Here is a 9,703-nt window from a genome sequence, read left to right as displayed (position 1 = left end):
AAGGGTGGGGTAGGGCAGGCGGGGGCAGTGGTAAATCGCTGGAACCTGAGACTGTCCGCAGACGAGCGTGCATACGCAAAACAATCCTTCGTTATGCGACTGCGCACTTTGCACGAAAAAAAGAAAGCTTTGGTAGCGAAACAGTGCAGTGCAAGTAAGTTAAGGTATAAAGACAGAGTGCACGAGTTTACACCTCACCAATGGAAATGTAAATTGCTTAGTGTAATCAGTGTTTAGTGAAGTTTAGCTTTGTGTTTTCTGTCATGGCTCGTGCAATCGATGTTTGATCTTGGTGTTTCAGGCTAATCTGTAAATTATCATGCATTTAACAGCCGCATTAGCTTCACAGTTTGTAACAAGATAATGAGATTGCCTGATGGATTAACACTCCGTCAATATTCATTGACCACATGATATGAAGCAACTTCTCTCTTGACGAGTGATGCTTGTAAATTATTGCACTTTAACGTATATTTAATGATGTAAATGCAAATGTTATCTCTCCTCCCAAAACTCTGTGCTTTTGTGTCCGCTCAAAGGCAAAAGTGCTTCGTGAGTGAATCGTCGCTGTTGTGCTCTGTGCAGTCTTGTGAAAGCGGTCTGTGTTTACTTGATAAACAGCCAATACAAACTCAAAGAGCAGATTATGCTCATTTAAGCATGAACATTTTGCAGCATCAGACGGTTGAATCTGATCTGATGTGGTTGTGTACTTGTAAATCTTTTTTTTTTAGAAATGAAAAATCCTTTACCCCTCCAACAGTTGAGTCATAAAACTAACGTGCCATGGATGAGTGTACAAAAAGGGGGGCGACTGGTTAAGGAGCAGAACGACTTTCCAACGTACACATTATTAAAGGGCAGTGTAGGATTTTAGTCATATCAGTTTGAGTATTGGCACCCCCTCGCGCTTCACCTCCTCCTCCCTAGCATGTGGACGTTGGCTACATGCAAAAAACACAAAAGGCCCTAACTAGAACCACAGTTGAGTTCATGCCTATATCTTACACACTGGACCTTTAATGTTAGTGAATACTCTATGATTTTTTTGAACCCAACAAAACAAAGAAAAACCAAAACCAACAGTGAACTGATCTTATTAACAACAATCGCCTGTGTAGCCAAAGTTTGATATAGGTTACTCCTCTGTGTCATAAGCCTCCATTGTTGTCCAAAAAACTCAAAAATAAACAACTGTTGCACTAACTGACATGTTCCTTTATCACATAAACTGGTGTCAGTAGTTTTTGTGTCAATCCCACATACAACACTCTCCTGCCGCTGTAAGTATTCACCAGCGCACGGCTGAAACAGTCCTCATGGTTTTTTCTCGGTTTGAGTAGATTGCATAAAGCTAGTTTCCTGGTGTCTATAAATTACGGAGCTTAAAAGGACCATGAAGAACCTGAAGATATTACTAGCCTCATTCCTTAATATCCCATAGTTTGATAGCCAATGAGGTGTAGATGTATAGTTTATGCTGTGTTCAACTTGACAGGCATGGTACCTGTTTAAAAACACAGCAAAAGTAATGGTTGGATTCTGTTTTTAGAGGCCTAAAGAAGTGGAACATTGTTTTTAAATATAATTTTTTTTGACACTAACGGATAGTTACAGGAAGGAGAGAGAGTGGGGGGGGGATTTACTGCACAAGGGCCACAGGTTGGAACCAAACACTGGACCCACTGCAGCAAGGACCCAGCCTTTGTACACTGGAGTTCACACTCTACAGGTGATGCAAAACTGTGTGGCCCAACATGTGATTTCAACCGTTAAAACCCTCTTTTAAATGGGCTGGTGGTAGTGTGTGGAGTTAATTCGCCCCGTGTGTGGAGGCTTAGTCGCCCGCTCAGTGGCCCCTTCGAATCTGCGCATTGGACGGCATATTACTATTATTTTATTAAAAAAAAAAAAAAAAAAAAAAAATACCTTCAACACACCCTGAAACAGCAAAAAATCCCAAACTATATGCAATTTACCAGACCATTTCAGCTGCTTAACACAGCGTCATCATCAGAGGGATTTACTCACTTGTCTCTGAATTAAAGCGTATTTGGAGCTCATAACACACATATAGATGAAAGACATGTATACAACGAAGCTCTGGAAAAACTAGAACTGGACGCTGACTGGGATTATTTGTCAAATTTGATTAATTTAATAGCAGTGTTTCATCCTATCAACAACGGTGATCGACTTATCAAGAATGGGATATTTATCACAGACACATTTTATCAGGACTTTAATAGACTTTACAGTCCGTTTATTAAAGTAAAGCCAGTTACACTCTAGAGATCTTGAAAGCAACCAACAGCTCTTTCACACTTTGAACATGCCATTGATAACATTTTAATTTATACATCTTAGCACGTAACGACAGTATTGAATTCTGGCTGTACACTACGTGCGTATAGTCAAAAATGAGAAGGCCATGTGTTTCACTCTCAAAAACAAATTAGATGGTCTGAAATTAAAAACAAAAAAAACATAAGGTTTTTTATATACCATTGCAATTTATTTTTCTAGGATTTTAAATAAGAATTTACAGTCAAAATTCAATTAATCTTCATTCAAGTCGTATACTAAATTGGAAAAAAGAAACAAACAAACACAAGAAACCTCTGTATATATGTTCTCTTTCGGGTAGTGGGACAGCAGCAGTGGAAAAGGCACAAGGGAGGGGTTAGCACAGAAGAGATGATGAATGTAGAGTCGCATGTAGAAAGTATAGAGCAAATGAAGGGTTTAAGAAATTCTATCAGTGCAGTATGAAAAAAAAAATCTTTTTTTTTTTTTCTCAGTTTCCAACAGCATATAGAAAATAGATGTGCTCAAAACATCCATCAATAAAGAAAACTGTAACAATGACCCAGAGAAAAAAAAAAAAAAAAAGGCTTAAAAATCGCTTCCTGGCGAACTCAAGCTTCAGTAGGGCAGACTGAGCACATGCGTACAGTACTACCTCCTCTTGGCAGCTGGCCTTGTGCCCTTGCTGCTGCCACCTGCTTTACTGAGCCCTTGGAGCCGGAAAAGAACTTGGTCACGAGCTCAGAGACGTCTGGAAGCCAGGGTTGGGGCTCACATGTTCATGGACTGCTCGATTTCCTGTGAAGTGAAAAAAACAGTTGGGGACGGAGGATTGAAGGCACATGGACATTTCTCACAGTTATGATGTGCTCACACAAAGTAAGACGCGGACACGGTATAAGTTTGACGTATTCATACAATTAGGTGATCCTTACCTTTCTCACTCGGGGTCATTGGTGTTGACCACTGGGGCAGTAGAACAATGATCACAGGGAAGAACCATCATCATAACCTGCAGACCAACAAAGACAATCATTAAAAAAAAAAGAAGAGCTAGAAGCACTGGACATTATTTTTACCCATCATCCCCCCATTCCACATGACCTCAATCTACACTCTTTTGATGAGTTGGACATCTTCTAACCCCGAGGAAATACACCATATAAAATTAACCAGGTTCAGTGCAGCAACATCTATTTCTTTACCATTGGGTTCATGAGGAATCTGTCCAGCCCAGGTTTCTCTCTTCATGAAGTAGCTTTGAGGGCCACTAGCCCGATTTGAAGAGGATATGGCTGGCGAATGACTTCTGAGGGTTGATGTATTGAAAAGACGCGCCCTGTAAAATGACACACGGTTACTTCAGTGCTAAAGAATATATATTATAGGATTGGATTATTTTTTGCTCCTGCTTGTGGTAAGATCTCACCTCATTTTGCCCTTGGATTTGATATCAACACGTACTGGTCAAATCTATAATTGGGGGGGTAATTCTATAACGTAGATCCTGAGGGGACGTCATTCACAGCAAAACTTCCATCAGTTTCTGTAACAAGAGAAGGTAACAAGATTCAGTCAACAATGTTGGGTTAAAGAGCTTTGTTGAGTTTATTAGTCATTAGTCATACATAATGAAACAGTTCAACTGGCCAATCTCTGAAAACGATCAACAACATCGCCTAAAAATCACGATGAAGTAGTGGAACATTTACAGTGTTTGCAAGAAAGTTGCTCATAAATGTAATTAAAATAACACAACTTTTACTTAACTGAGCAAAAATCCAACATGAATGATCGACTTGCAAAAACTGCTTCATCTCTATGTGGGTGTGCTTCCTTGCATGAACTCTCTCTCCTCAGGACTTCCTGCATGATCAACCTTTGTTGAGGCTTCAGTTCACACAAACAGATACCCTGACGTTGTCTTGTAAATTTACGGTTACAATCCAGAAGTCATAGTTTGAAGTCATTGATGTCAAGCACCCTGGTCCTGAGCTTTCTCCTTTCTATCCTTTCCTTCCTACACAACCTCTAGTCCGTGTTTGTCTGACAGTGCACTAATAAACATTAACATGAGAGGCCTGTAGATCCTTACAGGTGCCCCTGATTTTCTTTGTAACCCTTTAAACACTTTAGAATGGATTGTAATCTTTTGTTGGTACACTTCGCAAACCTGCGTGGCAAAGACCAGACTTTGATAGAAGACCCAGGTTTATAATTCTTTCAATAGGGCAGGGTCAGCTAAACTCAAAACCCATTGATCAACACACTACTCCAATTACCCCAAATGAACTATCTCACAGATCCCAGAGGTTCACAGGCTTCCCCACAATTTAATGTTAAATAGATTGCTAAATAATTCTTAATAAGTATTTATTTTAGGAACTGAGTGGAAGACAAACTCTCAATTCTATAGTCCATTTACATTCAACCCTCACCTAGGTATGAGCTTTGGGGTAGTGGATAGATAGAGATGAGATTGCGGATACAAGCGGCCGAAATGAGCTTCCTCCGCAGGCTGACCGGGCTCAGCCTTTTGGAGCTGGAGTAGAAAGGGTCAAGGAGCCACGGAGGTTTTTTTGGACTCAGATTAGGATGCTCTCCTTGGCAAGAAGGATCCAGGGCAGACCCAGAACCGCTGGAGGGACACATAGCCCATCTGGCCTGGGACGCCTGGATCCCCAAAGAGGAACTGGAATACGTTGCTGGGGGAGGGATCCTGGAAAGCCCTGCTAAACTGACACGACCCGACCCGAAGGAGAGAGGGAGGAAATATGTTTATGGGGTCATTTTTTAACTTATTTTTGACTCGAATGAAGATCTGATCACATTTAGGATCACTGCATATGGTTAGTGTCTACAGCAGGGATGTCCAAAGTACGGCCTGGGTGTCCAATCACGCCCGTGGTTAGATTTTAGATTTCAGGGACAGGAGCAGAACTCAGACTTATTAGAAGAGTGAGCTCTGTCCTGGACTGTCCTCTGGACTCCATAGAGAAGGATGTGAGCTAAGCTGACATCCATCATGGACAACACCTCTCACATGACACGGTGGGACAGCCTCCTTCAGCTGCACTGCAACCCCACGGTGTAAGAAGGAAGGGTTCGCAGGTCCTTCATCCCTGCTGTTGTCAGACTTTACAACACCTGATCATGTCTCATTGCAATTCTTTTCTTTATTTATTTCATTATACCTTGCAGTTATTATTTTATATATGTTATTATTGTATCATGGTCACTTTCTTTGCAATATTTCTCACACTATGGTCACTTTACATTACAATACTCTTTTATATACATGCTGCCACTTTTATCCTCAGTACTTTTTCGTGTTTATTGTGTAGGTTAGAGATTTCTGTCTGTTTATTGTGTTTTTTTTTGTGCCTTTATACTCTTTTTTCTAATCTGTAGTGTATGGCTACACTTTTTCCCTCGTTTTCTGTGCTCTGTCACGCGGTCTCTGGGATCCGTGGTCTGCGTGATCCACGACGTCATCGTTTATTCGTAGCCATATCGTTACAATTCATCATTCATCATTTGTGATCATCATTTTGCCATAGAAAGTTTTGTAATGTCTGCAACGGACATCTACCCCCGCCTGGAGAGGAATCCCCTCTGTCCCCTAGGTTTCTTCCCATTTTCCCCTGTAAGGTTTTGGTGGGCAAGTTTTTTCCGCACTCGAACCGAGGCTAAGGACAGAGGGTGCACTCTACGCTTTTGTAAACAGGTGGTAGTTGAGCCCCTTGATTGTGAATTGTACTTTGTGACTGTTTTGGGCTATAACAAAATTCGATTTTTCTCTGCTTGCTGTTAACAACAGTAACATGTTCCCCCGTGGTGGGATGAATAAAGTATAATCTAATCTAATAACTAGTATATAATAAAAAATAAGTTATATACCTAATCACAGTGTGTGTGGAGCCTTTGGTTTCAATGCACTGCCTACTCAAACATCAGTGGTGGTCACACGGTCTCTGGGGTCTGGTTTGTTTTGGTTTACAAGCTACAGGAAGGCCTGGTCGAGCTTATGATGAATTAGCCAAAGCTAAGTGACAGTTAGTCATAATGAACAGTCTCAGCTGGCAAACTCAGTTATTAAGCTGTGAACTAGTTAGAGAAGCAGCAGCACACAGCTGTTGTTGTTGTTGCGCCGTGCTCACCAGGACAAGCACGTCAGGCTGCCGTTAGCTCCCCATGCTAACGCCGCCTAGCCTCGCTGACACTAACACAGGATGGTGGCTGCGTCTCACCTCAAAAAGCCCACGTACTCTTCACCCTCCACGGACTCTAGCGGCGGACACCCAGTCCTGTGTCTTATCCCGGGTACTATCGCCCTTCCCTCGATTTTGAAGCGATCTCCGTTGGGCTGCGTGGTACACACTGCGCCAGGCCCCGTCTCCATGTCCGTGAAACACCAGCCGCCGAGACGCGCGGCCTGTGCGAGGAGCCACAGCAGCGGAGCTCTGTCCGTGTTCAACATGACTGTCTGTCTGTGTTTGGTTCAATAAGTTAAAATGAAGTCTGAGCCGCTCAGGAGGAGGAGGAGTCTGAGAGGAGCTGCTGAGGGAGCTGAAGGGTCGGCACCATCAGCTGGCTCTGCGGAAAATGACGTCACCAGAAAACTTATTGTACCAACCGACAATGACAATGACAGTCCACTGAAGACTTAAAGCGGAAGGTAACATTATAAACATATTACTAGATCTACTACATATAATAACCTGTGCAAACAAAACATTATACGCAGATGAAGGGAAGACAAACATTATTACTTATTTTGAAATCAGATCAGAGATACTTTAATAATCCCGGGGATGTTAACTACCACTTTTAAGTAACAATCATCACCAATTACGAATAAATATAAATTAATGTAATAAATATAAAAGTATATACAAGAACAAATTACAGTAAAAAGTGCACACAAATGCAAAAGTAATTGTCCGTGTTTGTGTTTTGTGGTCAGTTAACAGACGCGGTGGCCCTGACAGTGCAACACCACAGCCACCAATTCACAACACACTCGCCACTCCTACCACACCCTGCAAATGTCCACAACCCAATTCGCCAATATCAACCCCCACTAACAAATCCAACAACCAACACGAGCCATTCAAAACACACTACGAATCACAAACCCAATATCCACGTTACAAACCGCCCGTAGCAAATCATACAAACACAATAGCAAATGTAAAACAACAATAGGCCACTACCTACAAAACCAATCCCACCACCCACCACACCCATAGCAAAATCATAAAAACCCCAGCCCCACTTCCAAAACCCCGTAAGCAAGTCATAAACCACATAGCAAATGTAAACCAGCATCGCAAATCAACAAACACAATCACAAATCAGAAAACCACTAGCAAATCACAAACGGCGAATCAAAAAACACAACAGCAAATTCAAAACGGAAAAGGTAGGTACCCTCGGGCGACATGACTCGTCGCTGATTGGACTGGTGGTCCGTCCTTTGAACTGGAAGGACATGGTTTAGATGTTTTCAAAGTATGAGCGCTGTTAACTTTCTGAATTTGCTGTTCTGTTTTTTGATTTGCTGTTGTGTTTTGCACTTCAGGGCCACCGTACAGAAGGACACAAACATGAATACAAAGAAAAGAAACTATGTATTATTGTCCACCTCTAGATTTTATTAGGGATCACATGCATAAATGTATATTTCAAGATTCATCACCATCATTTAAGCTATTTTTGATTGAAGTCTCTTAATTAACCAGTAACCTGTCACAACAGTTATAGCTAGAACTTTATTTATATGTAAGATTACAAAAGTCTGTCACATCTAATTTTATTTTTGCTTTTCTGTTTTTATGCTTTTCCCTTTTGATCCTTATTATGCTATCATGTAACTATGCCGTGCCATGTTACTATTGTACAATGTGAACTAGTATGACTGAAGTGGTGGAGTCATGGATTTATTTTTATTTTTTAACCTCATTTTAGTACATACTTCCTGCAATGCCTCACTGCTGAAAGTTGGTCTCTATGCGATATCATACTTTAGAGTGGACGATTATGAGCTGGGTTTGGTTACTTGTTTGTATGACTGTATATTTAATTCAATATATTAAATTTGGAGGGGACTTTTAGTATTTTTATTTTGTCTAATCAGCTTTTAACTTAATGTGTACAATTGTTGTCCAGAGCTGGGCAGAGGAAAATGTATATGCTACAATGCTGCAGACGCCCACTTGTGGGAGCAGTCAAGCAGCAATTTTGAAGCGACTGAAATGTGTCAGATGAGTTCAGAAAATGACAGGACTAACTTTGAAACACTCTGAGTGAGATAGATTAATCTCTATCTCTCTACTAGGAGTGCAGGGGTATGCTCAGGGTGGCCGCAGCGTGTCATCGAGCCACCCTTTAAGGACCGGCCAAAAAAAATCCTGGACTGAAAACTGTTTTAACCTCTAACTCCACAAATTTTTTCAGTGACTATTTTCCAACATATTTCATGTATTTGAAAAGAAATCCCAAAATTCCCATTACATGGACTTTCATGAGCCCACAGCGGGGGTATTCACTTGTCACAGCAACTCGTATACACAAGACAAGAAATTACTCATAAGAAATATACAGCCAAAACTCATGAAGCCATGCTGGTGTTAAAGAGTCCGACAGCTGTTGGAATAAAGGACCTGTGGTAGAAGCACCAGAGTTGCCTCTGTTGTCTTTTCTCTTATTTTGTCCCTTACTATTCTTGTCTTATTTTCTTTAATGACTCTGCTTTCCATTTACACTGTAACACATTGATTTATTGAGTATATATAAAAATTTTAAAAAAGATGACCCGAATAACTTGTTTGACCACTTTTGTTGAAGAGCAAGATCAGGACGCAATAGCAGTTATGTACATTAGTGCATTTGCTATGAGAATATTTGGCCTAATTCTGCCTGAGCCTCCCTGTGACAGATGTTTTTCTCTCACAACGAAACATCTCATTCTTACTGTAGCTTTTCTGTAGATACAAACAACAAACAATATGATTTTTATCAAATTTATTTAAAAGAAGATTAAAAGAAATCACTTGTTTTTACATTTTACATTATACAGTCAAACGTCATAGAGAGAGAGGCAAAATAAAAACAAGAGGAGCTCTAATAATTTAAGACTGTTGTAGATTCAAGTTCCTGATTCCGGTGGACCCAGGCGCAAAAACATGAAAACAGCGGAGCATTCATTACATCCACAAGTGCATTTGCATTGCATTCAATGGCAAATAGTGGTGTAGTGAGAGACAAAGAGCTTGGCACTTCATAGAGCGACGTTACACCCAGTCTCATGGAGGTCCACTAAATATGCCCCTTCACAAGACGGTCCACTTCAATGTGAAGCAGTCATTTGCTGTGTTTTTTTAATTGTTTTTAT

The 9,703-nt window shown here is 40.9% G+C and overlaps 1 pseudogene; it reads right to left on the bottom strand.

Moving 5' to 3' along the window:
* Nucleotides 1-3,247: 3,247 nt before the first annotated feature.
* Nucleotides 3,248-9,703, bottom strand: part of LOC113746869 (ER membrane protein complex subunit 7-like) — an 8,911-nt pseudogene continuing 2,455 nt past the window's right edge.

Source organism: Larimichthys crocea, chromosome XI (genome assembly GCF_000972845.2).
Source record: "Larimichthys crocea isolate SSNF chromosome XI, L_crocea_2.0, whole genome shotgun sequence".
Taxonomy (NCBI): Eukaryota; Metazoa; Chordata; class Actinopteri; family Sciaenidae; genus Larimichthys; species Larimichthys crocea.
Note: the sequence above shows the minus strand (reverse complement) of the source record. Positions and strands in the feature narration are given on the sequence as shown.